The sequence below is a fragment of the Protopterus annectens genome, chromosome 16.part0 (genome assembly GCF_019279795.1).
Source record: "Protopterus annectens isolate FY-2018-M chromosome 16.part0, PAN1.0, whole genome shotgun sequence".
Taxonomy (NCBI): domain Eukaryota; kingdom Metazoa; phylum Chordata; order Ceratodontiformes; family Protopteridae; genus Protopterus; species Protopterus annectens.
Window position 1 is genome coordinate 444,513,200 of NC_056750.1, and position 27,131 is coordinate 444,540,330.

The 27,131-nt window shown below is 35.2% G+C and overlaps 1 protein-coding gene across 1 annotated transcript in view; it reads right to left on the reverse strand.

The window, feature by feature from the left end:
• The window catches only part of LOC122790762 (protein crumbs homolog 1-like), a 489,172-nt gene that overhangs the window by 309,545 nt on the left and 152,496 nt on the right, over positions 1-27,131 (reverse strand). The gene's annotated exons all lie outside the window — the stretch shown is intronic.

Consider the following 27,131-nt stretch of genomic DNA (forward strand, 5'->3'; position numbering starts at 1 on the left):
CACTGTGTAACATGACGACTGAACACACAATGGACAATTCTGTTTTCTGAAATTTTCTTTCATTTGATCAAAGAGAATTTTGCATAGTATTATTAAAGATATTGTACTGTGTTTTTCTGGCAGAACTGGAGATAACTATTTTCAATTACAGAATACAAAAATTGTTTGTGAAATTGTTGTGTGGGGTAGTCATAGTAGCATGCTGGAGTCCATGATGTGAACTGGAATGATTTACAAATACTGTTTATGGAAAATGAGGAATTCAAACCAAAATATATTAAAGGTTTACTGCATAATAAATGGCAAATACTAACCAACCTATGAATATATTTAAATCAAAGGAAGTTGGCCAGTCATACCCGGGCTTCATCAATTAGGAGATGCATGTGTCATAGCCTTCACACGTCTTATAGTTTAAGGCCTTTGTACATACATGTAATATGCAAAATACCCAAGTAAACTATTACAGAAAGTCAATAATATTTTGTGGAACTGCTACTGGAAGTAGCAGAGTGTTCTATTTGAAGCGTGACCTGCTCAAACTTTTCCTAATGGCTTGCATATGAATCAAAGTATTATAGTTTTCTGATGTTCCTAGTGATTTTGTTTCTCCCTTAAATGCACATGCCTATAGCACAGAAATGGATATTGTGAAAACGTAAAAGTTTTCACACATGCATTGTGCTCTACAATGTGATATAGTACAGATTAGCAGCACTGACCACCTAACAATCCTCTGAGTAGACTTTGGCTATCCAGACTTGTCTGTATTACTTACCAGAACAGAGTGCAGCTCTACCATGCAATTAGCACATTACAGAAAATGTCACGGTCCCATATACAACACTGTTACACTTAACAGTGCACAGTGGCCATTTAAAGGCCATATTGCAACCACTGCAGTGCCATGCTTTGCGGATAACCTAAAGGCTTGCTGTGTACCTAGACTACGTAAAGGGCAAGTTATGTCCATAAACATAGTGTTGTTATACTTACTGACACTCAGACTGGCCCCTGCAGGGTACCTCAGACATTTACATGACAAGCTGGGGCATACCATCACCATGTATACTCTGGCCTGTTTTATTCAGTGGCATATTTACCAAACATGTTGCACGTGCAGCATATCAAACAAGATGTGCTTACATATAGTGCTCTGGAAGATGTAGTGGTATAACAATAGTTGAACTGTGTGGCATACATTGTATGTAGCATGTCAGCAATGACACTGAAGGTAAAGGTGGATATACAGAAGCAGTCTATGTAAAGGATGGCATCAAATGTGAGGGTAGAGAGGGACTGGAGAGATATCACTATAAGAATGGGGGCAAGAGAATAGCAAGGTCAGAACTTGGGGTACGCGGCCTGACAATTAAGGTACAGGAAGTGGAATGGTGCTGGATCTATACAGTGTATTCAATCCAGATACATCAAAAAAAGGAGGATTAGACTAGATTAGACAATAAATGGGGTAAAAGGAAGAAGGTTATACTCATGGGACAGAAAGTGATCTGAAACAACCAAGAGCAGACAGTGAGTTTCTGAGCTCCATGGTAGAGTATCTGTGATCTTGCACCATTGAGGAGGGGCATTTCAGCCAACAAGGGCAAGACAGCTGTGGATGTCTTAACCAATCTGGAGATGAAGGATGTCCGGGTATCACTACATCAGCGTGATCTGGCTGTTTGTGGTTTGAATTAGTGGGAATCAGTAATAATATAAACAAAAATGTGATGGCTTGTGGTTGTATGGAACTAGATATGCTGATCTGGGGGAGAAAGTTAGGTCTGGGGCAAAGTGAAAGAATAAATAAGCTATGGGAATTGGTCAGAGATAGAGTATAACAAACGATGAACAAAGATTTGAAGAAGGAAAAAAGAAAAAAAAAGAAGAGAAGGCTGATATGGGACTGGTAATAAGGGTAAAGGTTAGGTCATACAAAAGGAATGTAGTGAGACAGTGGAGGATGCACAGTGAGATGAAGCAAACAGAAGAGCATCAAAAGAGGTGCAGGCATCTCCCAAGGGGGGAATCAAGCACAGTAACTAGATCGGCTGCCTCTGTGTGTCCTCTTGACTCTTATCTGTTGCACTGGCACTTTCCTTATTGGAGGTCTTCAACAGATCAGTGGCCAGTGCTGAAGTATTTGAGGACCTTCAGGACAAGAAGGAAAAAAAAAATCAAAGGTGTTTGGGTCTGTTAGTCTAAAGCACTCCCAGCAGAAGCGGGAATCACAAGGAGCTCCACTGTGCCCATGTATAAATAGCGATTTCGAACAGTTTTTTTTTTTTTTTTTTTTTTAATTAAAGTGTATGCATAGCATCTGTGTTTAATAACTCCAAAACAAACTGCTTTGTAGGTACTTAATCTGAGTTCTACTTACTGAGATTTTCAAAATCTCTTTCAAGCAGTACTTAACACACATCATCTAATGCCTAGCTCTGGCAGTGTTTTCATGGAACAAAAGAACTAGTTATATATTTGTTCTTGTTTGGCTAGTTCTCTAATGAAAGTGATTAAATGGGAGATTTGGCATAGCTGTCACTCATTTTTTGTGAGATGCCTGCAATAAAGAAGTATTCATGGTACATTAAAAGTTAATACATATAAAACAACACCAAGAATAACAAACATGGTATTAGACTTGATAGTGCAAAACTCTAGCTCTAGTTTCCACAGACAGAAAACACGTCATGAATGAACGGTTTCTGAATGACATTTATTGGAGGTGGCCCACTCTACTATTAAAATTGTCTTAAGGTATGGCCTTTAGGTTCATAGAGTTGTACTAAGCTAACTGCCCTTGTGAGCCATTTTAAGCCTAGCCAGTTATCCCTTGTGAGACTCAAACCATGCACCTTGTGTTTCTAAGGCAAACACCTTAACCATTAGATGCTTATAGAATTCATTAACAATGCTGACCCACTGAAATCAGCAAGTCCCATTCCTGAAGATGAAATGGCAGCATATTGGACTATAATTCTGAAGACAGCATGCAATGCCATGCTATTTGATGGATTGCTAAATGCATCAGTCTTAAAAAGAGCAGTGTTGTAGGAATTTTGCTAAGAACAAATCACTTGAATTAAATGCACTACAAATCGTGACAATTAGTCCACCTATCATGATATACATGCCCACACCTACACACTCTTTTCATAGTTAATGGTGTGGCACAGAAAATAAATAAAGCAACATTGGTTATCTAGCAAAATGGACGTAGACATTTTTCAGACTATCAGCTCTGTGAAGTATCAACAGCTCACCCTAAAAGGAAATCACTATAACTTAATGTACAAAAAAGGCAAGGGGGTTACTACTTGTTAGAGTAAATGTTTATTATACAGTTGGCTACACTTGAAGGTATATCCTTTTCCTAGATAAATGACACGTACTGCCTATTGTAATTTTAGGTGTTGCTGTCATGTTGTGAATACTATCTGCAGAAGGTGAAATACATGCATTGTATTTGCATGGCCTCTCTATGGAGCCACCGAAAGCCAGTTACCCTTGTTTTCACAGTCATTATCTAAATCATTCAAACAAGTATGTGGCGAGGAATGCTACTAATATGAGTAATTTTGCCGATAAGGTGGTATCATCAGTGTTTATAAATACATGGCACAAAATGCAGGAAGAACGGCATACAAACAGTTAAGGATATTTTCAGCGTTGAGCTTCAGGGAGTGTTCACAAATTAAGCTTTGTCGCTGTGCTGACTCAGTTTATTGGACCTTAGGCTGTGTTATCCTAACACTCCCCAAATACCTTGGATCAAATCTCAGTTGGGTTCACGGGTGAAATGAAATAGAAATTGTTCATGAAGGACAAGTTTACTTGAATCATACAAGGTTGTTCTAGTTTCAAGTCACTGGAGAGCTGAACAACCATACTGATCAATTGTTTGAACTAGAATGTTACAGGAAACTTTTTTTTCTTGAAGTTGTTCTGTGATCCTAATGTGAAATAATAAGCTGTTTACGCAGCGTGACCAGGCAGGGATTAACTGATGAAGCACAGGAGATTAGCTGCTATTATTTCCTTGTCACTTCTACTCCTCCACATTCGCTCACTCAGCCCCCTGAATTTCCAAGCAGGCTAAATGTTACTTTCCCACCTGCTGTTACGATTCTTTTAACATATCATGTCTTTTCATAATCACAGCAGATAAACTCAAGTGTTAAACTAAGGCTGCAATTTAGTGAAGTAACAGATAATGAGACAAGTCTTTTAGTTTCTTCATGGGCCCTAACTAACTCACAGAATTATTTCTAGGGCTAAATAAATCCTTGGGGCTTTGGGAGGTCAAATGGTTAGAAGACTCCATTTTAACTGACCTGCAAAGATGATTATTTTCAGTTCTTATAGCCTTTGATTTTCTTAGAATAATAAGTTTAGGCAGAAATATCACATGCTGAGGGACTTATTTTGTGGGGGGAATTAACACTTCAGTTTTACATCTCATTTGATAGGTTAAACAAATCAAATACTAAATAAAATATTGTTCAGTATTCATGTTACACAGATGTATTCTGTTACTTATATTTTTTCTGTTGTATTAATTTCTTGTGTACTGTTGTATATTACAGTTCAATACTGACATTGTCAAACCAATTGGGGAGGCAACCGTTCTAGAAACAGCTTTATATTGGAACAGATGCTTTTTTTTTTCAAAGGTACATGCAGGTTAACATTGTGGAGATACTCTGTAAAAATATCAGCATTACTGCCATTACACACACACACACACACACACACACACACACACACACACACACACACACACACACACACACACACACACACACACACAACATTCAGTCATGATTCGGTGTTGTGCATTGTTCATCCACAGGCATAATGATCTGAACCTGCATGTGTATAGTTTTATGCTAATATAGGTATGGTCATGTGACATGCTGCATCCATTCAGGAGTAGATCTCAAAAAATATCTATACTGATACAATTTAATTTAATGTTTCTCAGGAGGTTATTAAGTTGTGTTCCTTACACCAGCACTGGTGCAATATTTCTTTATCTGTATGAAGCACCTTACTGTCAGATTTCTGCCTGTTAATGGACTAGCAGAAGAAAAGGCTATTCTAAGCTCAAGCAGTATATTGAGATCCATTACTGGAGTAGAGTGGTGTTTTTTGCCATTAGAATTAAGACGCATCTCCAAATACATTAACAACAGCTTGCTCTGTAGCTCATTTCCCTATAGTAGAAACAGAATTTTGTTTTAGATAGCATATTTTGCAAAGTCACGGCCTTGCCACAGTTTAAAAAAAATTAGAATTGCAATCCTCAATGCCATCTGCTTTCACTCAGAATAGCAGGGAAAAATAATATTCAGAAAATGATTAGGACATCTTTAACAACTGAAGATGCAAGTGTTTTAGTACACAAACACTAGAAGTTTTTGCAGTTGGCCACAGGATTTCTTTCTGTGTTTATAAAATGTACTACCACAATATAAATGTATATCTTTGTATGATGCAAATATTTTGGTGGTCAATGAAAGCTTGAAGACCTTAACTGTAAACCTCAGAACAGCAAAATTGAACTGTGAACAAGGAGAATATGTGCTAATTCTAAGACTGTAGTACCTGGGAGTATTACCCGCTACTCTGTGGTTTACTGATCTCAGACTTTGCCTACATAAGTACCTAGGGTGTGGCTGGGGGCATATGCTCCCAAATCAGAAGGTGCAGGGTGTATATACTCGATATAAGCTGAACTAATATAGTGTACTGCAAATTTTGCAATTCAATGTTTTTTTTTTGTGAGGAATACAACTTAATTTTCAAAATTTCAGGGCATTTTTCTCACATCTAGCAGGAATTAATAGTTATTTATATAAAAATGGCAAACTGGCAGGGGCAAACCTCCATAACAATCAGGGACACTTTACTAAATAATGAATATCCGGTGGCAAAGTGTTCAAAGTTGCTGCAGTTATTTATATAGGTGAAGTAATATTACCACTAAGAACATGGACCCATTTATTAATGGTCATACTGCTATCATTTTCGAATTATATTACATGTAAAATAAGCAATTTATGTATGACTAGTACACATCCACCAGATTAACAGTAAAATGTCAAATGACTGAATTCTATATGCCCACTCATATGGCATAGCATGTACAAAGCGCTTGGTCAGGATTTTTACCTATGTGATAGACATATCTCTCAACCTCTGGGCAAAAACTCTGGACAAAGCCTGAAATAATGGAGGAACAAAGGCCCAAAATAGGGACACATTTTAAATATTGCTCTTATAAACTTAGAAAGCTGCTAGGATAACAGGATTTGTGTTGGCATGTATTTTCTGGAGGCTATGAAGCCTGAAAGTTAAATGTTTGTCATTATTTAGTGACTTCAGTCCTCAGTGATTTGTCAAAAAAGCAAAAATTTTATGAGGAACAGACAAAAAATATGAGGCAAAAATCTGGACAGTTGAGAGGTGCGGTGATAAACCAGTACCCATCTAAAAGACTGACAGTTTCCCTGAATTGTTAATCTCATTGCATAATTACATTCTTACACAAGCGTTCTTTATTTTCACATTGTTTTCCTTATTTTCACTAAAGCATTAACACAGCTGTGCCTAGATACTGCATGACTCTTCTGTTCATCTCACGTTTTTTGCTCACCCTTGATCACTTGTAAACTTTGTTACTTTACTTATTCAGCACATTTGTCTTATAACTTATCTCCTTCCTTTAACTATATTGTTGTTCTTAGTCTTTCCTGCGTCATGTAAAGCCTTTTCTCTTTTGATACATTTCTCTCATTCATTTCTTAATTTGATCCCTACCGTTTATTGCAACACCACTGACCTGCTTACAGTATTACGGTCAGTTAGTTATCTTTGCTGTCTGCTAAATAATTCAGAATCTTCCTTTACTTTTCTCCTAGTAAACTATTAATTTATAGACAGAACATTAATAACTGAGGCTAATCCTTAACAGTGCATGTTTTTACAGCTTGTATTTGCTCTTACTGTCTTGGTTGAATGCAAATAAACAGATAATTCACTGAATCATGTGTTATTCTGCAGGCAAACTAATTATGTATATATTGTAAGTACAATTTGAATACTATTTTTATTTTGCTTTATTTGTGTGTTCGTCTCAAACTGGCATGTTTCTTTTCAGGCCTCCCCTTTAAAAGAAGCCTTGCTACATAGGACCTAATGGTCAACAAACTGAAATAAATCACTCAGATAATCAATCAATAAATCATTCACTCAGTCAATCAATATGATGTTTCCAAAAGTGCTTATCATCTATCCTTGTTGGCAATCCAAAAATGCATAATAGAAAATTAAAGGCGAATTATTTATGTGTTTGTTTTCCAGGGTAGAGCACTGATCTCCATGGACCTGTTTCAGACTCGGCCCAGAAGCAGTATCTGGTTGACTGACTTGATCAGTCACAAAGATAGACAATGGAGGCTGGGAAATTCAACCCTGTACCACTGGGCTGAAGGAAACGGCTCATGAACACCACATTAATCCTCTACGCCAATTGCCAGAATTTGTCCCTTCATTGTGATATATCTGAGGCAGTTTACCCCAGCACAATTTTCAAAAGGCTAACTATTGGGAGGGGGTTGCAGTTTACATCTAGGAGATGCTGTTCATTTTGAACCAGTAATGGATCAGGTGTATTGTAATTTATACTTAATGCACTCAGTTTGTAGACATGTTTTATTTATTCACTTACAATTTTTATAACTTAATAAGTACACACAGTCAAAAGACTGTTTTTCAGCGGTGACTTAGGCATGAAACTAAATTAAAAGTACAAAAGACAACTGCGGAAAATGTTGCATATCGATTCAGTAATGAGATGTTCTTTGAATGTGTCTTTAAAGTCCTTTAAGGTTTCCAAATTTTTCATCTCAGGAGGCAGGGGATTCCATGTACCAGGTATAAGCCTGGAGAATACCCTCTCTTCCAAAGTCGTTTTGAAACTTGGGCACACTAAATTGTAGTACCTGTATTGAGATCCTCTGAAATTATAGGCGCTGTCCTATATAAGCAGTTTTCAGCGGTTGACAGTAGCATTGCTTTAGTACATTGAAAATAAGAATAGTTAGCAGAAGTGTAGCTTTGTTGGAAACTGAGATTTTGTTTGTTCTGAACCTTACTGTGATGGGTAATGGGGTCAGCTGGAAGTATAAATACAGATTGTTTTCTCAGCCATTCAGCCTGTGGGTATTATAGGCCAACTGTAGGATATTAAATGAAGGTCCATATTCTAATTTTGATGATAATACATTTTTGGCAATTGCTGCTCTAGCCTTTAGGGATAGGAGATGATGAATCTTAGATCACAGTTTAGATGAGTGAGAACTTTATTAGTTATATAGTCGGTATGTGGCTTAAAGGGGAGGGTTGGTCCAAAACTAGGCCGAAGTATTTTTGCCCAGTGACACTTGGGGTAATATTCCCTTTTGTATCCTTAATGCACAGGTATGTGATGTTAGGTAGCTTTCTTGGAGTACAGCAAGTCATGACATTTATTTTCTTTGGATTAATAAGGAGTTTATTTTTACAGAACAGATACATGGTTAGGTAAAACTATTCTGGACTCTGTTTTGTATCTCCCTGTGTGAATTGCTGGACTAATACGAATGTTATCTGCATACTTAACTAGCGAGATGTCATTAATGAAGAGGGAAAGCAATAGTGGTCCTAATACCGATCCTTGCTAGACACCTGTGTTGAGCAGGCTGACTCAGGAGGGGGTGGGAAAGGATTATGACAGACAGGAAGGTTCTGTTATGTTGATAACTACTAAACCCCCGTATGGTGCTTTCTCCAAAATTCAGTCAATTAACACATTGATTTATAAATTCATTTTTAGCAAAACAGGCTACGTAATTGCTAGCTTTTCTTCATAATTTGTTTAGTATGGAGTATCTGAAAGAAGGACTATGTATGTGTTGAACTGCATGTGACATGCAGGGGTCTTAAACTATATAAATGTTAGTCTGCACTGTATTTGGAAGAAAAAACTCAATGAAAATGGCTATGCATGGCAGCACCGCTGTCTAATAATGTACCACAGCATATAATATAAATAAAACCATTACAGAGTACTGAAGCCCACAATTTTCCTCCAAAGTGTTGCTGTATTCTTTGTTAAAGTATTCAGTACTCGGCCTCCCTAACTTCTCCTTCCTACTACCTGTTACACTAAAACCTCGACTCGATCTTATCCCCTACCTACATAATCACACTTCTCCTTCTCAATTTAAACCTACTTCTATTCTCAAGTCACCCTTATCAACTTCGTATTACTGAAACTCCTTTAACCAACACTTCCCAACTATGCTGCATTCCCTTCACTATCCTATTCTCTAAATCAAGGTTTATAATCAATTTGTTATGAGTAAACCCAAGTATAAACCTGTACTATTTTGTCTGTAGTTAACTTGTCTGTATTTTAAACTCTTTTTATTCAAAAACTCATCTTAATATTTGTCTGTACACAATATAAATTCTATTTCAAACTTTATTAATGTCCCTTACGACTGTTACCAGCAGCTTTTCTCCAAATTGTTGAATTGTAATCTAAACTACTACAATGTATACATAATTGTTGCAGCTTTTCTCTCAGCTGAATAAGGACTACCAGCTCATTCAGACAAACCCGGTCAACAAATGTAAAATAAAAAAATAAAAAAATAAATTCCATAGTTTTCTAGAGTCCCTGACTTTCAAAAGAGCTCCAACCATCTTAATCTCTTCCCTTCAGTAATATTTTTTGCAAGTCTGGTTTATGTAAACTCATTTTCACTTGTCCTTCTGTGAGATTCATACTAACTAGAAATCTCTCTGACCTAGGGTTGCCACCTTTTCAAATGCCCACAGTGGGACATTTTTGGTATAAACATCAGATTTTGCAGGCCAAAACATGCCCATGGCCAGTACAAAGAACATAACTTCACTTGTTTGCCTAAATAAAAACTTAGCCTTGTAGCATTTTATTTGCTTATTCTGTTTTTTAAAACATTTAAGTCTTTCAGATACAGAATAACTGTTTTATGCAACTATTACATAAAATATAGGAAATAATTTGCCCTAAAATCTCAGGACATTTGCCATTTGTACAATTTTTTTGCAGGACGCAACTGCTCTAAGGGGGACTGTCCCTCATAAAGTGGGACAGGTGATAACCATACTCTCACCATTAATATTACATGTTCAGTTTAATTTTGGCATGTCTGTAAAAGTAGATTGACAACTGGTTATATGCTCAACATATTTGCCATTTGAAATTCTAAAAAGCCTAATGTTAAACACTGTTCTATTTTAATTTTAAGCTCTTTAGTAGGAAAGAATATATTTTTTTCTCATGAGCAAAGCTCAATCTGGTTTGCAACATAAACTCAAAAAAAACCCGGAATTCTTGAAAGTGCATTTTTGTTGAAGTGCACTTTTGAGAAAGTAAGGACGTACTTTTTTTGTTCGATATAATGGTATTTCGATTAAAAAAAGTAGATCCATATATATATTGATATCGTTTAATGAGAACCCTGAGAGAATTATGCATGGGGCCAGGCAGAGACAGCTGCTTTCCTTACAACCATTTGAATAAGATGTGGTACCTGTCACTTTGAAGGTGGGTAGCATTGTAGTAATGGAGATGAGCCTAACATCAGTTAATTTGTATGCTGGCAACTTTATGTATATAGTGGCAGACCTCAGGTTGTCTATAATCTGCAGGCTCTTGTGTTACTCTCCTGACTCAAGGGTAAATAACTGCCTTTACTGTTGGTTGAATACATGGTCTGGAACAATTTTTGCTCTCATGTGGACGTGGTCCATGAAGATGTATGGGGAGAATCACTCAAGTTTTACTATAGGTATGACACTATTTGGGATTCTCTCTTCCTGACCAAATGCCTGTTGTGCATGACTCATTATTTTGGACTATTTCAACAAGTACAATTTGGAATTAAAGTACTCCCGCCAATATTCTACATTAATATGTAGTGTAACATCAGTATTGGGAAACAATATTTCAGGGTCAAGTTGAAAAATAAGATCAAAGTAAATGGATTATGTCTTAGGCTTAGAAACAATGTGTAACGTGGTGCCATGATGTGCTCATCCATTTAGGGTATAACGTTACTTTGTGTGCTTATTATGGATAACTACTTTATCTTTTACTCCTGGCTATAAATAAATATATATATAATATATTTGATGTGATATTTACTTTGGTGTTGCTTTTCCACATGAATGGTGTTGTATAAGCCTGACCTCGGCCATTTACCCACATGAATGCTGTTATATAAGCCTGACTAGGTGACTTTTGCTGGTCTTGTCTTTCCCACCTGAATGGTGTTATACAAGCCTGACAAAGCCCATGTTCCCACAATTTCCCTTTCTCACATGAGTGGTGTTATAGAATTCTGATTAGTTCCCTTTTTCTGGTGTTGCTTTTCAACATACATGGTGTTTTATAAGCTTAAACAGGGCCTGTTTCCTGGTGCTGGTTTTCCTATAGGAATGGAGTTATACAAGCTTAACTGGGTGCTTTTCCCTACCTTTTGTTTCCCTCCTGGATGGTGTTAAATAAGCCTTACTAGGGCCACTTTTCCATCTCACATTCCAGACTACCCTTCCCTTGTTTTGTGTAACGACTTTCAATAAATGTTTTATTGAGCCAAATTAAAAAGAGAATTACACAAGGAAAAGGTGAGTTTCATTTTTTTGAATACTTATATACTTAGGTTATATTATCAGATAAGCAGATCACTCATCACTTGATAAGTACGTTCGTATCTGTGTAGCTTTCCTTTGTAAATAAATAAATAAATAAATAAATAAATAGATTTTGCTAAAAATGTTTTATATTACTTAACATCAAACTGAGCATATACCAAGAAAGTTAATTTAGTGGTGTTATAAAATACAGTTTTGGGTTATATAATGGTTTCATGATTACATAATTACACCCCCCCAACTGACCATCAACACTTGTCACACAGCCTGTGCACCTTTCTGTCATAGCATATAGTACACAATTTCTCTCATTAATTGATTTTTTTTTTTTTTTTTGCAGGGAGATATACTCAAATAGCAAACTGACTGCCTATTTGGAGTGCCTTCCATTTGTCTTTGTTATTATTAAACAAACTTAGTTACTAAACTTAAAAAGCGCTGCTTAAACTTCTTTAGACAAAGTTAGAACAAAAACAAAGAGAATAAAACAATAAACAACTTAAATAAAAAAACAATTTAATTAATTAATTAATAATTTAATTAATTTAATTTTTAATTTTAAATAAATTAACAATTAAATTAAAAATAAAACTAAGGGCTCACAAGGTATAAAAAAAATAAAAAAATACACCAAAAAACATATACAAAAAATATATACCTACCTATTTTTAATAATAAATCATAAATTCAAAAATTCAATTAAATTTTTAATAAAAAATAAAAATAAAAATAAATAAAAAAAAAATAAAAATAATAAAAAAATAAAAAAAAAAATAATAAAAATAAAATATATAAAATATAATAAAAAAAAAAACAAAATAAAAAAAAAATATTAATATTAAAAAAAACATTTGATGAAACACATATCATTGAAAAACACAAGCATTAGTGAATAGTTTTCAGTTGCCAAAGAAGTTCATGTTTTTAAAGCAGTTAGTTTAAATGCTGCCCCCTTTTTTTTTTTACTTACTTTTTTAAAACACTTTTCCAAAACAAAAAACAAAAAGAATTATTAAAAATGATTTGAAGGATTTTCAAATGATTTGATTTTGATATGATATAGCATATATGTTTTTAAAATTCTTTTTTTGTTTTTCTCTTTCTGTTTTATTTTCCAAAATAATAGCTTAGTAAGGTATACCACTTACCACATACCACCTCTACAATTGTATGGATACATGGATGTAATATTTAATGCCTCTAATAATAAAAGGATAACTGTCTGTATGAACCTCTACCTACATCATCCACATACCTTGAACATGCCATGGCTGGCTTTATAAGTAGTTCTAATTTTATAATTTTTTTTAGTTTTTTTTGTATACCTATTATATATATATATTCATAATGGGGGGAATAAAATTTTTTATCTTTTTCTATATATATATATTTATTATTATTGTAAAAACATCTAAACATGTGTATGATAGGAATTAAATTGTGTCAGAAAAGAAACTGATGTTGTAGTTAGTTTCAACTGCTTTTTTTTCACTTTCTATTATTATTACCCAGCCGAATATCTTGACCTGTGTTATCTGGTTTTATATTAACTTGTTACTGTCTGATCATAACTTTGCTTTGTTTTTGCAAACTAAGTTTAGTAAAAGTAAAGGAATTTGGTTTCTAATTTTGACTGCATGATTTTCCGTTTTTTTTTTTTTTTTTCATCGTTTGTAAAGTTTTTTTGTTTCTTTGTTATTATTACTTTGTCCTTTTTTTCTGTGTTCTTTTGGCATTGTATGATGAGGATGTGTAGTATATAACTAATCTGCTTAGTTTTGCACCTTTACAAGAAAAATTTAATGGCATCCCTTGCAGTGTCACCACTTGATAGCTGCGAATTGTCTGGCACTGATCCTGTCATCATTTGTCATCTTTCAGTTGAAGTCTATGACTCATTACTTAAAGAATGGACTGAGATGAGAGTCCACCTACAGTGTTGGGTGCACTGGATGCTTTTGGTTTAAATGGAAGAGCTTCTGTCTTACACAACTGAGTTCCTTTTCCTGGATGACTAGAGATGTTACATGCCAAGGTGTGACAAAGTCTGAGGTGTACTTAATTCTTGCAGTCATCCTTTTCAATTTTGACTGCCTTGATATGTTTGGATTGTCCTTTTGCAGTCTCCTTTCCAATGTGTTTGTGGAGACTCTGAAGACATTACATCTATTTTTAGTATTTTTTTACCTGGCTATTGAGATTAGACAGCTGTCAGGTTCACCATTTTGATTTACTCCTTAGAGGTCTGCTTCTGGAACATATCTGCACTGTTACTGTGTGTTTCTAATAGTATTTATTGTATTACCCCTCAGTTAGGACATAATCCACTGAAATAAACTCAAACAGAAACTACTCCTGATTAAAAAAATGGGGGAAATTCATAAAGACTCCCACAACCTGGCTGAATAAATAGAAAAAGAAATTGACCTCAGGATGTACATATAGTGTTATGAATCCCCTTATTGTTTTTTGCTTCAGTGACAAACTCTCCCTGCAACCTGTGTGGGATGCAACCCTCAACACCCCCTGAACTTATAGATGCCAATTCTATGTTCGCACAAACATGATGAAAGGGAATATCACTGAAACAAAGGAACCACTGCTAGTGCCCCATTAGAAGCTGCACTGGTAGCGGTTTTCTATGGAAGCAGTGACTGGGAATTCAGCAATGGGGAGATGAACTTGGCAGGCTGAGTTCTCTCAACTTACAACTCAGTGAAGAACTAGGAAATTTTGTCATGCTGCTGGGGCTTGAACATAGCAGAAAACTGTGCTTTTCGAAAAATAGCATTTGTTTGCTTGTTTGATGGTCTTTCTTAATGACTTGTTTTAATGATGTTTCACTTTTGAGATTGATTTGTCATCATTGTAATTTGAAAGTTGACCATTCTGAGTTTGATTACCAGTGACCTAACTGGAACTGTCATTATTTAAGATGCCACCATTTCATCCTGGCAAAGGCACTGTTTCATGTATCAGCTGGCTACAATTTTTAATTTTACACTGGTGTTTTATCATTTTTTATATGTCAGGTCTCTGTTTTGCCATCTTTATTTCACTTTGATGACCATTGTCTTTTAACGACAAGATGGATGCTAACTGCTCTGGTATTAACTCAGAATATATATACAACTGATATTTGATTGATTGTCACGTTTTTCTTACCTTTCTTTGCATTATTTACCTGTTTACTTCCTCAGCAGATTCCTGTCAAGAGCCCTTTACAGTTTGTCATATGTGACTTATATTTCTACATTTCTTCAATATGTACGTAATTTTTTCTTGTATTATTTTATCAGTTTTGTTACTTAAGTCTTATTTTTAACTTATTCTAGAATATCCTTATTTAATAATCTAGATTTGATTTTCCCATTTTAGTTTATTTTGATTTGTATCTTAGTTGCTGGTATTATTGTACTAGGGATAGTTCATAAGCATCTTAATAAAGAAGTTGAAACCGTTTCCTTCACTATCCCAATTGCAAAAGAAATATCTCTGGCAGTACAGTAACTTGCAGATACATGAATACTTCATTTTTATTGAAAACCATGTATTCATTTTATTCCAATTTAGTGTGGCCCTGAAGTTAGTACATATAATCAGGGTGTAGGTGCAGACAATAGTAGGTTGAAACACTGTACGTATTTGCAGCCTGTTGAGTGACAATAAGTTTACTTTCAGTAAAATGAATAAGTTCCATTTTTGAGGAATCTGCAATAATCACAGATCTGGGATCCAGGGTATAATTTTGACCTCTGTAACTATATGGACTATTCAGATTTCCCCATGTTGAAATAGTTTTTTCCAGGCAGTCTGGACTCCTCTCACTTAAAATGTTCTGCTACATTATATATTCTAAACTATTTTATTTTATTTTATGCGTTGTTGACCTAGTTCAACTAGGCCAGTGGCCCATTTTCAGGGAGTCCCAAGACTGTATTTGCAGCCTATTGAGTGACAGCAAGTTTACTTTCAGTAAAATGAATAAGTTCCATTTTTGAGGAATCTGCAATAATCACAGATCTGGGATATAGGGTATAATTTTGACCTCTGTAACTATATGGAGTATTCAGATTTCCCCATGTTGATATACTTTTTTCCAGGTAGTCTGGACTCCTCTCACTTAAAATGTTCTGCTACATTATATATTCTAAACTATTTTATTTTATGCTTTTTTGACCTAGTTCAACTAGGCCAGTGGCCCATTTTCAGGGAGTCCCAAGACAGTATTTATACTGACTAGGTAGGGGAAATTTGTCCAGGACACATGGTGAAATTCTTCTATTATTTATGAGCACTAGATGGCACCAGAAGGCTGTCACTAGTATTTGGCAAATTCCAAGATGGAGGAAGGAGTAAATATTGTTGCTGCAGAACATTTGGGCAGAAAATCTGACAAGGATGAAATTCTAGTTCTGGAGTTAGACAGCAAAGGTTTGGATACAGAGGTGCGGGAGGATTTAATGAAGGAAGACAAAGAAGGTGAAGAACAGGAGATGAGCTTGAGTGGTGTGATGCATTGAGTGTTACAGGACCAATCAGATAGTGAATCTGATAATGTTGTAAAGATGCAGATTACAGAGTCTGACAGAGAGATGTATGGCTGATGTAGCAATCAATTTTAAAGTATATGCCTCTGCAGATGATAGAAATGAAGAAAAGAAAAAACATTTATGGAAGTCAGGGAGAAAGAAATAGCATACTAAGTGAAGAGGGGTGTTTGACAGGAGCAGAAGGGTGGCAGCTTCAGAAAATATGGGTAGTAAGAATAAGCAGTAAAACCAGTGCTGCTATTCATAGTTATGACATTATAGAGAATATTATATTGCCTTTAGGATTTACTATAAGACACAAAAGAGATTCAATGCCATTTAGTGTGAGAAGACTTATATGAAGTAAATTTTGAAAATTTTCCAGGTGGAGAAAAGTTTATGGGTGAGCTAGAAAGAAATAGTGCATCATCTTGGAAATATTTTATTTTTTATTTTTCTGAACTTTGGCTTGCAGTTAAAAAGAAAACTGACTGCACAATTCAGAACTTCAGATATGGAGGACTTTGAACTTAAAACTTTTTTTCCTGACAAAATGTGATAAAGTGTATAACATAAGGAAAATATAAGATAACAGAAATCTAGGGACATGGGGAGGGGATGTATAGGTTACACTGGATATGCATGATGGAAACTTATTGCATATTTTAAATAATATAATGGTGAATCAGAAAAGAACAACTATTAGGTAGTGGGGCCAGCTGAATGCCTGTTCCTATTGTGTGGTGAAAAACATTTAGTTTATGAAAGTACAAAAGATGATGTGGGCAATGTGGGAATCAAGGCCATGCTACTACAAACTATAAACTTTTTTGGTGGAGAATGTAATGAGTCTGGCCATTTTTGGTTTGAATGTCCAGTAATGAAAAAGAAAAGGTGCATTAAAAATAAATTTAGAGGGAGGAAAGGAAATATATAGAAAACAGTATTTAAGACAAAAGTGAAATGGCTGATATACACGAGGAAGAAGTGAAAGAAATTTGACTGAAGGTGAAGAAACACAGAAAAGGGAAGAAATGATGGTAGAAGAGCTTCTGATACAAACAGAAAATAAGGATAATGGGTTGGGTAAGTGAAGAAAAGGAAGCCAGTGACTCAGAAATAGGAGAAAATGAGAGCAGAAAGCAGTAAGAAAAAAAACATGGAAAAAGGAAGAGATGACTTAGGTATTTTGGACCTAAATGTCAATAGTATAAGAAATGAAGTGAAGGGTTTAATATGTGTTGAATGGTGCAAGAAGAACAAGAGAGATGTATTATGTTTACTGGATACAAGATGTTCTACACAAGAAAAATTAAGAAAAAAGTTGAAACTGTACGGGGGGAAATTATATGGTCAGTAGGATATGAAACATGTTCTAAGTTAGGGCTGTTAATAAGGGAAGATGAAGAAAGAAATTTGGATTTAACAATTGTAATACCAGAAAGGGTGGTGATATCTGACTTGAGAAACAAGGACATAGCATGAAGGTAATAGTAATATTGGAAAGAAAAAAAAATAAAGCTAGATGTAAAGGTGATAAAAGAAGTGATGCAATATGAAAACTTGAAGCTAGGAAAAATTAGAGAGTAGACTTATGAAAAGGGAATTTTTAAAACAGAAATATATTATGCTACGTATTCAGGTGACAAGAAGTAGCTGGTGGGGGTAAAAAGTAGTAGATTTTGCAGATCACAGACCAATATAGACCGCATTAGGTGATAATGAAGAAATGATGAAAGAAGGTGAAGGAATGAAAAGGTTAACGGAGTATGTAATTAAAAAGAAAGAAATGAAAGAGGAAGGTAGTAGACTATGGAAGGAACACATGACAATGAGACCATTTTATGAAAATTGGACAAAATGGCTGGTAGAGTTTAAAGAGAAATAATAAATACTTTTTCTTGGAAAAAGATGGGTAAAAACAAAAGAAGTAAAGTGGAATATGAAAACATGATGAAATATTTCAAGAGAATAATGGAAGAATGAAGTAACAGAGTAAGAAAAAACAGAAAATAAATTGTGTGAGAAAAAAGGAAAAAAAATGAAGACAAAATTAAGACAAAGCTGTATAGACAGAGATATTTTCAAAGCAAAAGTAGGAAGGATGTTCACCTTGTTTAGGAAAGGAGGTAAAAGGAAGGGAGAATAAAATAGATGGAATAGTAGAAGAGAATGAGGTAGTAAAATCTAAACAAAAGAAATTATGAAGATAAGAAAAAAATGTGGGAACAATGTATAAAGAAAAAAGAAACTGAAAAGGCAGGGTGGAAAGCAAAGAAAAAATCATACAAAACAAAGTGTAAATTAGAAGAAAGAACTGAACTGAAAAAAGAAAGAAAAATTATAAAGGAAGGAAGGAAACATCAACACCAAGCTTGGATATGTTAAGTTATTGGCTATTATAATGGATGACATTAAGGGAAAAGGTATTTGCGGAAGTACTGAAAGATTGTTTAGAGGACAGTGGTGTTTATATTAATATGGAAGGAAGATAATTAAAAAAATGTTAAGAATTGGAAGCCAATAACACTGAGATAGTGATTATAAAATATTTATGAAAATAATTCAAAACATTTTTTGGAGGACATGATAGGGGAATGGGTATGCTGAGTAAATGTAAAACAAGTGAAGGAAATAGTTATAATAAAAGTAATAGATGCTATTTTGAGGGAGCATAAAGATGCAAGGTTAACTGCATGTGATGTAGCAAAAGCAACTGAATGATATTTTAGGGTATTATGGAGTAGGTAGAAAAATAATAAAGTATTATAGAAGTGTTATGAGATGTCTTTGGTGAAGGTTATGGTTGTTTAAAAAGGAAATACAGATGGAAAAAGGTATGGAATGTGATTCCAATGAATATGCTTTTATTTGTGCTAGCAAAAAATGCAACAATAAAAAGATGTATTAATGAAATGAGAAAAGGAGGATGGGAAAAAAAGATGTACTAATACTTATATGTCTTTCATATAAGGATGAATTATTTGTTCTAAGAAAAAATATAATATGGCTGGGGAAATTGTGACAAGAACTGAAAAGGAGGTAAGATAACTAAAGCAGGATTACAGTTAAATAGGTAAAAAATAAAGAGTAATTCTAAATGAAATATATTTTACTAAGAATTATAGAAACATATTAGGAATCAGGTATAGTGAAAGCAGAACAATATCAAAAAAATTGAGAGAAATTCTGGATGAAATAAATAAGTTAGCTACTTGGGAAAGTGTTTATCCTTTAAAACAATGGTATATTTGCTAAATCTGTATATACTTGGAAAGTTGGGATATATGGGGAGTGAATATATATTTCCAGGAAAAGTGGAAAAAGAAGTCTTAGACTTTAGACATTTTATCAGCTTTATTTGAGGATCAAGCCTCAATCCAGTTATATGGAGGATGAAATAAAAAAAATCCAGTTTTACATGTATTGTCGATAATCCTTTTTGGGTATTAAAACTATAAAAGAGAAGGAAAGTAGTTGGACAGGGAAACAATGTCTGTGAAATATGAAAAAAAAAATGAGAGAGAGATGAAGAAAACAAAAATAAAAAAAAAAGAATACGATAAGATGAAGCTAAGAAAAATGAAAATTGATGAAACTGAAAAAAAGATAGAAGGGAATGGTATAACATGGCAATGGAGAATTACTATTTAATGCATCCATTGAAAGATTATAAGGATGAAATTAAGAAAATAAAGGAAAGATTTGAAGGTTGTTATGAGGCTGGAATTTTTTTTTGTGAAAATTGTTATTGGATTAGTTGCCTGCAAAAAGAAGTATGACATATAAATCAACTGAGGAGAGAAAATGTAAAGATTACAATAAAGCAGAAACAACAAAACATTACTTTTTTGGATTGCAAAAAGAATGAAGTTTTTTTTTTGGAAAACTGTTCAAAATAAGTATCAGTGGTAAGGCTTTAGAAATATAAACATGGATATGATATTGTATGGAACATGTGAGAAAGAAAAATGTAAACTTGACAAATGGGATAAGATATTGATGGTAACAGTATGGATACTGTGGAAAAGCTGATGTGATGAAGTGTTGTATAATAAAAGTTGGAATGATGAAGTTGTGTTTTCAGAAAAGCATTGGGGGGATAGAATGAAATATGTAATAGTTTGTGAAATTGCAGATGTGAAATACTGAATATATTTTAAGTATTGTAAATATAGCTGAAATAAATAGAATGGAGAAGGCGTGATTTATTAAGATACATATAAATAAAGTAACCCTTAATCTTTTTGATAAATGTCATGGCATCTTTTAAGTTCACCTGAGCTACCACCAACTCAGGCAGATAGCTAAATGTCTCAGTCACAGGACAGCACCCACAGAAGTGCAACCCCCCCCCCCCAGTGCAGTGTCAATGTTGGAAATTGAATTCAGCTATCTGGTGTGAATATATTGTACTTATCCATGTCATTGTGACTTTGGTCTTGGGTAAAAAGAGTGTATACTGAACAATGCACTTACTTGTTTAATAAGTAAATACCTAAATAAACAAATAAATACATAAATAACAACAACAACAATAATAGTTGCTATAATTGTTTTGGCTGTCAGATTCCAGAAAGAATAATGGCATATTTATGGACTGTATCAGAACTGCAGTTTCCCATTTAAATTAATTCAACCTTCTTCACGGTTGCATCATTTCCTTTTAAAAACACATACTACCATATAATGCGCTGCAGTCATTCCAGAGGCAGACATACTTGGTTGTCTGAGGAGTCAGCAAAGGACTTGTTTCTTCATTCTGCTTCACCATAAGTCTTAGGAATGTGCTTTCGTGTCTGATGTAGGTCATATGGTCCTTTGTAAGGACTCCGTTATGACCTCATGTCTGGTGTAGGTCATATGGTCCTTTGTAAGGATTCCTTCATGGCCTCATGTCTGATGTAGGTCATGTGGTCCTTTGTAAGGATTCCGTCATGGCCTCATGTCTGGTGTAGGTCATATGGTCCTTTGTAAGGTCTCCGTTATGGCCTTATGTTTGGTGTAGGTCATATGGTCCTTTGTAAGGACTTTGTCATGGCTTCATTTCTGGTGTAGGTCATGTGGTCCTTTGTAAGGACTCCGTCATGGCCTCATGTCTGGTGTAAGTCATATGGTCCTTTGTAAGGACTCCGTCATGGTCTCATGTCTGATGTAGGTCATGTGGTCCTTTGTAAGGATTCCGTCATGGCCTCATGTCTGGTGTAGGTCATGTGGTCCTTTGTAAGGATTCCTTCATGGCCTCATGTCTGATGTAGGTCATGTGGTCCTTTGTAAGGTCTCCGTTATGGCCTTATGTTTGGTGTAGGTCATATGGTCCTTTGTAAGGACTTTGTCATGGCTTCATTTCTGGTGTAGGTCATGTGGTCCTTTGTAAGGACTCCGTCATGGCCTCATGTCTGGTGTAAGTCATATGGTCCTTTGTAAGGACTCCGTCATGGTCTCATGTCTGGTGTAGGTCATATGGTCCTTTGTAAGGACTCCGTCATGGCCTCATGTCTGGTGTAGGTCATGTGGTCCTTTGTAAGGATTCCTTCATGGCCTCATGTCTGATGTAGGTCATGCGGTCCTTTGTAAGGATTCCGTCATGGCCTCATGTCTGGTGTAGGTCATGTGGTCCTTTGTAAGGACTCCGTCATGGCCTCATGTCTGGTGTAGGTCACGTGGTCCTTTGTAAGGACTCCTTCATGGCCTAATGTCTGGTGTAGGTCATATGGTCCTTTGTAAGGACTCCGTCATGGCCTCATGTCTGGTGTAAGTCATGTGGTCCTTTGTAAGGACTCCGTCATGGCCTCATATCTGTGTAGGTCATGTGGTCATTTGTAAGGACTCAGCAGCCAATGATGAAGGTGAATGTTGAATTATGCCAGTGATCATACCACTGTCAGCATATATTACTTCACCTTGACCCTATATTCTATTAGTAAATGTCAAGTCTAGCCTGTTACTGGTTAATGCATAAACAGGACTTAAAATCATTGGCTTAACCCTTTGTAAGACACAAAGATCTATTTTCAGTATATATTTTGTTGCAGGAATAGATAAACTAAGAAACATTGCATTTGTTCAACAGTACAAAAATAAATACCTGTTATACTGACGCCCCACATCTAACATGAGCTTAAAGAGAATGCTGACTTGGTGTTGAGCAGGGTGTCATCCAAATACATTTATGTGGAGTATTTGACATGGGAATAAAACAATATTACTTGTTGTGAAGGATCATTAACTGAGATTTATATTAAGTGCAAACACCACTATAACATTGCATCATTTGCAGCAGAGATGTGCACTCTAAGCCTTTGTAATGGCCAAAGCATGTGGTTGAAACGTTCTGTGTACAAAACTTTCTTGACTGTTGAGCTTGCTATCATGGTTAAATCCAGACATTTAGACAGACACCCCCCACACAAACTTATTAATTAAAAAAAATCATATGCATGCCCCCACTTAAGTACACACTGAAGTTTATAATAATAGCATTACATTATACTTACATTGATCCAGCACAGAGCTTTAATGTATTGATGTTAAACTACATATGCTGTGAAACAGATATTTTACATGGTGCCTCAGAATTTCTTTATTAATTATATCACAATGAATTAACCACATTTACTACTGGAATGAAAGTTAACTAAATTAAAGATTTATTTGTTATTTAGCATCCTATAAGTTAAGTAATTTACTGTCACCCGTTCTGTTTTAAAATGACCATACATTCACTTTCTCATCCTTGTTTTATCCTGTTGAGGGATACAGGGGAGATGGGGACTATCCTGCCAAGCAAAGGGAAAACAGAGAAACAGTCCTAGATGGCACACCAGGACACACACACACACACACACACACACACACACACACACACACACACACACACACACACACACGGACACACTTTAGATCAGTGGTGGGCCAAATCCGGTCCTCCACACCATCCGGCCCCTAGAGAGTAACCAATAAAAGTGAAAAAATACTATGCCTTACTCCAGTCATGCAAACTTTCCAGCACGCGCTTACTTAACTAATTGACTGCAGTTGCGCACACCTCTAATTTTAGCCGCGGAAGTAACTTTCTTCAAGAGTTTGTAATAAGTCATGGCTGCAAGCCAGAATAAAGTTAAATGCAAAGTTGATGTAAAAAATAGACAATTTCATGACCACTGTCTTAAGTAAAAATGCCAGTCACCTGTACCTATTGTTAACTCGTAATGACTATGTTTTGAGTTGGCCTGCAGATGCATTAAGAATTCATGTAGTTACCCTCCCCACAAAAAGGTTGTGCACCACTGCTTTAGAGTATCACCAGTTCACCTACCTATTTACCATTGTAATGGGAGAAGAACCTAGATACTTCAGCAAAACTTTATGTGAGCATCCATGTGGACACAAAGAGGGCTACATACACTAAGCAGAAGGCATCCCAGCCACAGAACAAACCAGAGACCCGAGTGCTGTTAGGCAGCGAGCCCATCTTCTGTTCTGCTATGTCTTCTCCATTCAGAAGTTACAGATTCTACAATTTGTGCCATTACTCAGAGGTTGGAATGATTTTTTCATCATTGTTCGAATTTTTAGGTGTTTGAATTTCAGCAAGGCCACACTATATTCCATTGGTGAATCATCCATGTTTATAAAAGTAATGGGCAAATGCCTTGATGTGTATGACTGCAAGCTAAAATTCATTTAACTCTCTTTTAAAACACTTAACTGAAACAATACAATCACTGAGTATTAGTTAAACAGTGTCTCCCCACCCCCTATGTGAAAATGTGAAAAAGGGGGTTGATAGCAACAATGATGGTGAATATGCAAAAACTAGCTGTGATTATTTTTTGTCAATATGTGTTTGGGGTGCACTAATGTTTTGTGCTGTCCCACTAGTGGTATGAGTTTCATCTAAGAATGATAAATCAAAACATGTGATTTAGCCCTTTTGAATTTGCAAATTAAACTAATTCTTCCTTGTATAAACAGTTTTACAAGACATACTGAGCTGGTATACATGTAACTAAAATCATGCTACAAAGTTGCACATGTACTGAGGTAGAAAAACCCATACTGCGATTCTCATACAACTATCATAGCTGATTGGTTATTGCTGTAGGGTGAAATGGAATTATGGATGAAGACATAAAAAAAGTATTCTTAAAAACTAGGTATACTTTGTAATCTAAAACATATTTTATGCATTTCATTTGAGAACAATAGTAGTCCTTAAGTCATTCATATGGTGTGCTTCCTTATTAAGGAATATGATGGGATATTTTATTTTAATTATCTGAAATTCAGTTTCTTACAAAGGCAACGCTCCTTATTCTTCCAGTCCCAGGTCAGTTCAAACTCAGTCAAGGTTAGTTACAGGAGACTACTACAAGCTGTTCTGTTAGTGCATTGGGACTGCATTACTACATCCCTTGTTGTCTATGAAGGACATTTCCATTTTTCATACTTTACTGGAAGTCACTGTGCGACTCCAAGCTATAGTTAGCTGCAGCAAGGCCGACTCAAAGAGCCGCAGTAGGTTGTTGCTAAAGGTTCATTTAGGAAGCATTATTCACCTGCCCTTGAACAGAAACTTTTTGTGGTTTACACCACATATATTTACTTTAATGTTCTCCATGAGCAGAACTTTTTGTGGTGGTACCAAAGATTTACTGCAGGAAGAACTTTCTAGCAAACGTCTAGTAGGCAATTGTTTTTTGAAATACCAGGAAAATTCTCTCTGGGTATAGTCTGCATGTAGGTATGCAATTTAAATGTAAATGGAGAGGAACAGTTAACTTGCACAGCAAACTGTTCTGAATTTATCATTTTAATGCTTCCAGAGGAGGATGCAAACTACAGCTACTGAGAGAGCAAACTGTGCCTGTAAAAACGGGTATCATGTCCACAGAACTATGAAAATTGCAATAATATACAAAGACAAACGCTGCTGAGTGCTGCTTTTCTCAGATGTCAGTTTATAGTAAATCTAAGATGCCGTGATAAATCAGTTCATAGCATTTTTCATATTACTTATGTTCTTTTTTATCTAAAAAAATACATCTACCATTTTAAAAATGTACACTGTTACTGACTCATGGAACTTTTATTGTACTCTGACAGAGTTAAACATAGTATTGGAACAAAGTTTTGTATTTGCAGTTTAGTTATGTAACAAAACCATGATGATGTTTCCCAATCTAGCCCATTGGAGGAAAAAATGACGAAACATAACAAAACTGTATTTTAAGAGGAATATTTGCATGTGTAATTTACTTTACTGCTGTGGTGGTCTTATGCACAGCTAATACACTGCTCAGAACAACTCAAATAGCAGCACAATGTGATTTGTGCTTCACCCTTAGGTCAGAGAAGAGGAAACTGCTAGTAAAAGGTTCACCATCTTACTGCTGTTCTGTTTTAGTTTAGTGTTAAAATCTGCATGCAAGTTTCCAATTTAACCCCCCCTCCACCCCAATTTCCATAAAAACTGGCAACCTTTGTTATACAGAACAGCAACTCAGCTGAAACTCCAAGGCAAGCACTATCTTATTTCACTGTTTATAGGCACTCTTAGAGGCATTCATTAAAAAAAAACAAGATGACATTATGGAGACAGAGTTCACACTGCACTTATTCACAGTATATATTTTGCATAAATGAGTCAATAATTTACTTGAAAACTGCACTCTTATGCAGTATTAAATTAAATGTTACAGGCACTGCAGTTCTGAAACTGAACAGAAGAGACACACAGCCAGAAAAAAATGTAACCAACATAAAGTAAGCCTTTTTGCCCTGTGCTGTAGTATTGTTGTGTAACTATGTAGTTGTTAATCCTCTCCTGCATGTTATTGTCAGACTTATTCTAAGCAAAGAATTCTTTAGATCTATTTGTTAAAGATGCAGCTAATATTCCCATACAGTCTGTTTGTTCTCGCATCGATGAGGTATGAATGATGATCTCTGAAAATGAAATTCTGAGAAACGTAGAAACAAACAGTAGCAGTACCAAACTAGTCAAATATAGAGAAGTAGTCCACAGTGAAACAGAATTATAAACCAAGAAAGATGAACTAAATGATGATGCAGAAGAACAGAAGCAGTTACTTTGAGTCTAATGTGTCAGATGTGTGTACTCAGCAGAACACTGGCTTGTGGGAATTAAAAGAGCAGACTGACTACACATAGCGATCTGCATATCCTTGAAAACATTTATTGCACTATCAGCATTTATGTAGTCCATGCAAGTATTGTAAATATTCATTACTTTTTATGTGAAACATCCTCAACACATTTGTTTTTATGACAGCAAATTGTTCTGCAGATAAGGGTGTGGAGGGCAAATGGTGTGTTTCATTTCAATATTCAGAACAAGGTACCTCAGTGCTCAGAATCATAGATGGCTATTTTCGAATAATTTAACAAAATTATTCTGTTTTTAATCTACTACAATGGTGGAGTGACTAAAAATGCATACTATGATAATTTAGGACTTCACAATTCTACAATCTTATTCCTCAGTTATCTAGCTCCATGAATGAAATGGAGTTTAATGAGAAAGCGTTACTGCTTTCAGTGCTACAGGGACCTAGTTTAGTGTCTGTGACTACACAAACTACTTCTAGTACAAAGAAATATGCATTTGAAGTAAACACATGACTCCTTCTGCAGTGTAATGCATTTTATATTATGTAAAACAAGACGGAAGTATTTCTATTATGGAGTGAGATGGGGAGGCAATCACTACAAGCAGAATGTAGATGGTGTAATGATTTTTGTGGATTCTTAATTAACAATTCTTCTAAATCATTAGTAATGAAATTCACTGCAGAGGATTGTATAGTTAATGAAAAAAAATAA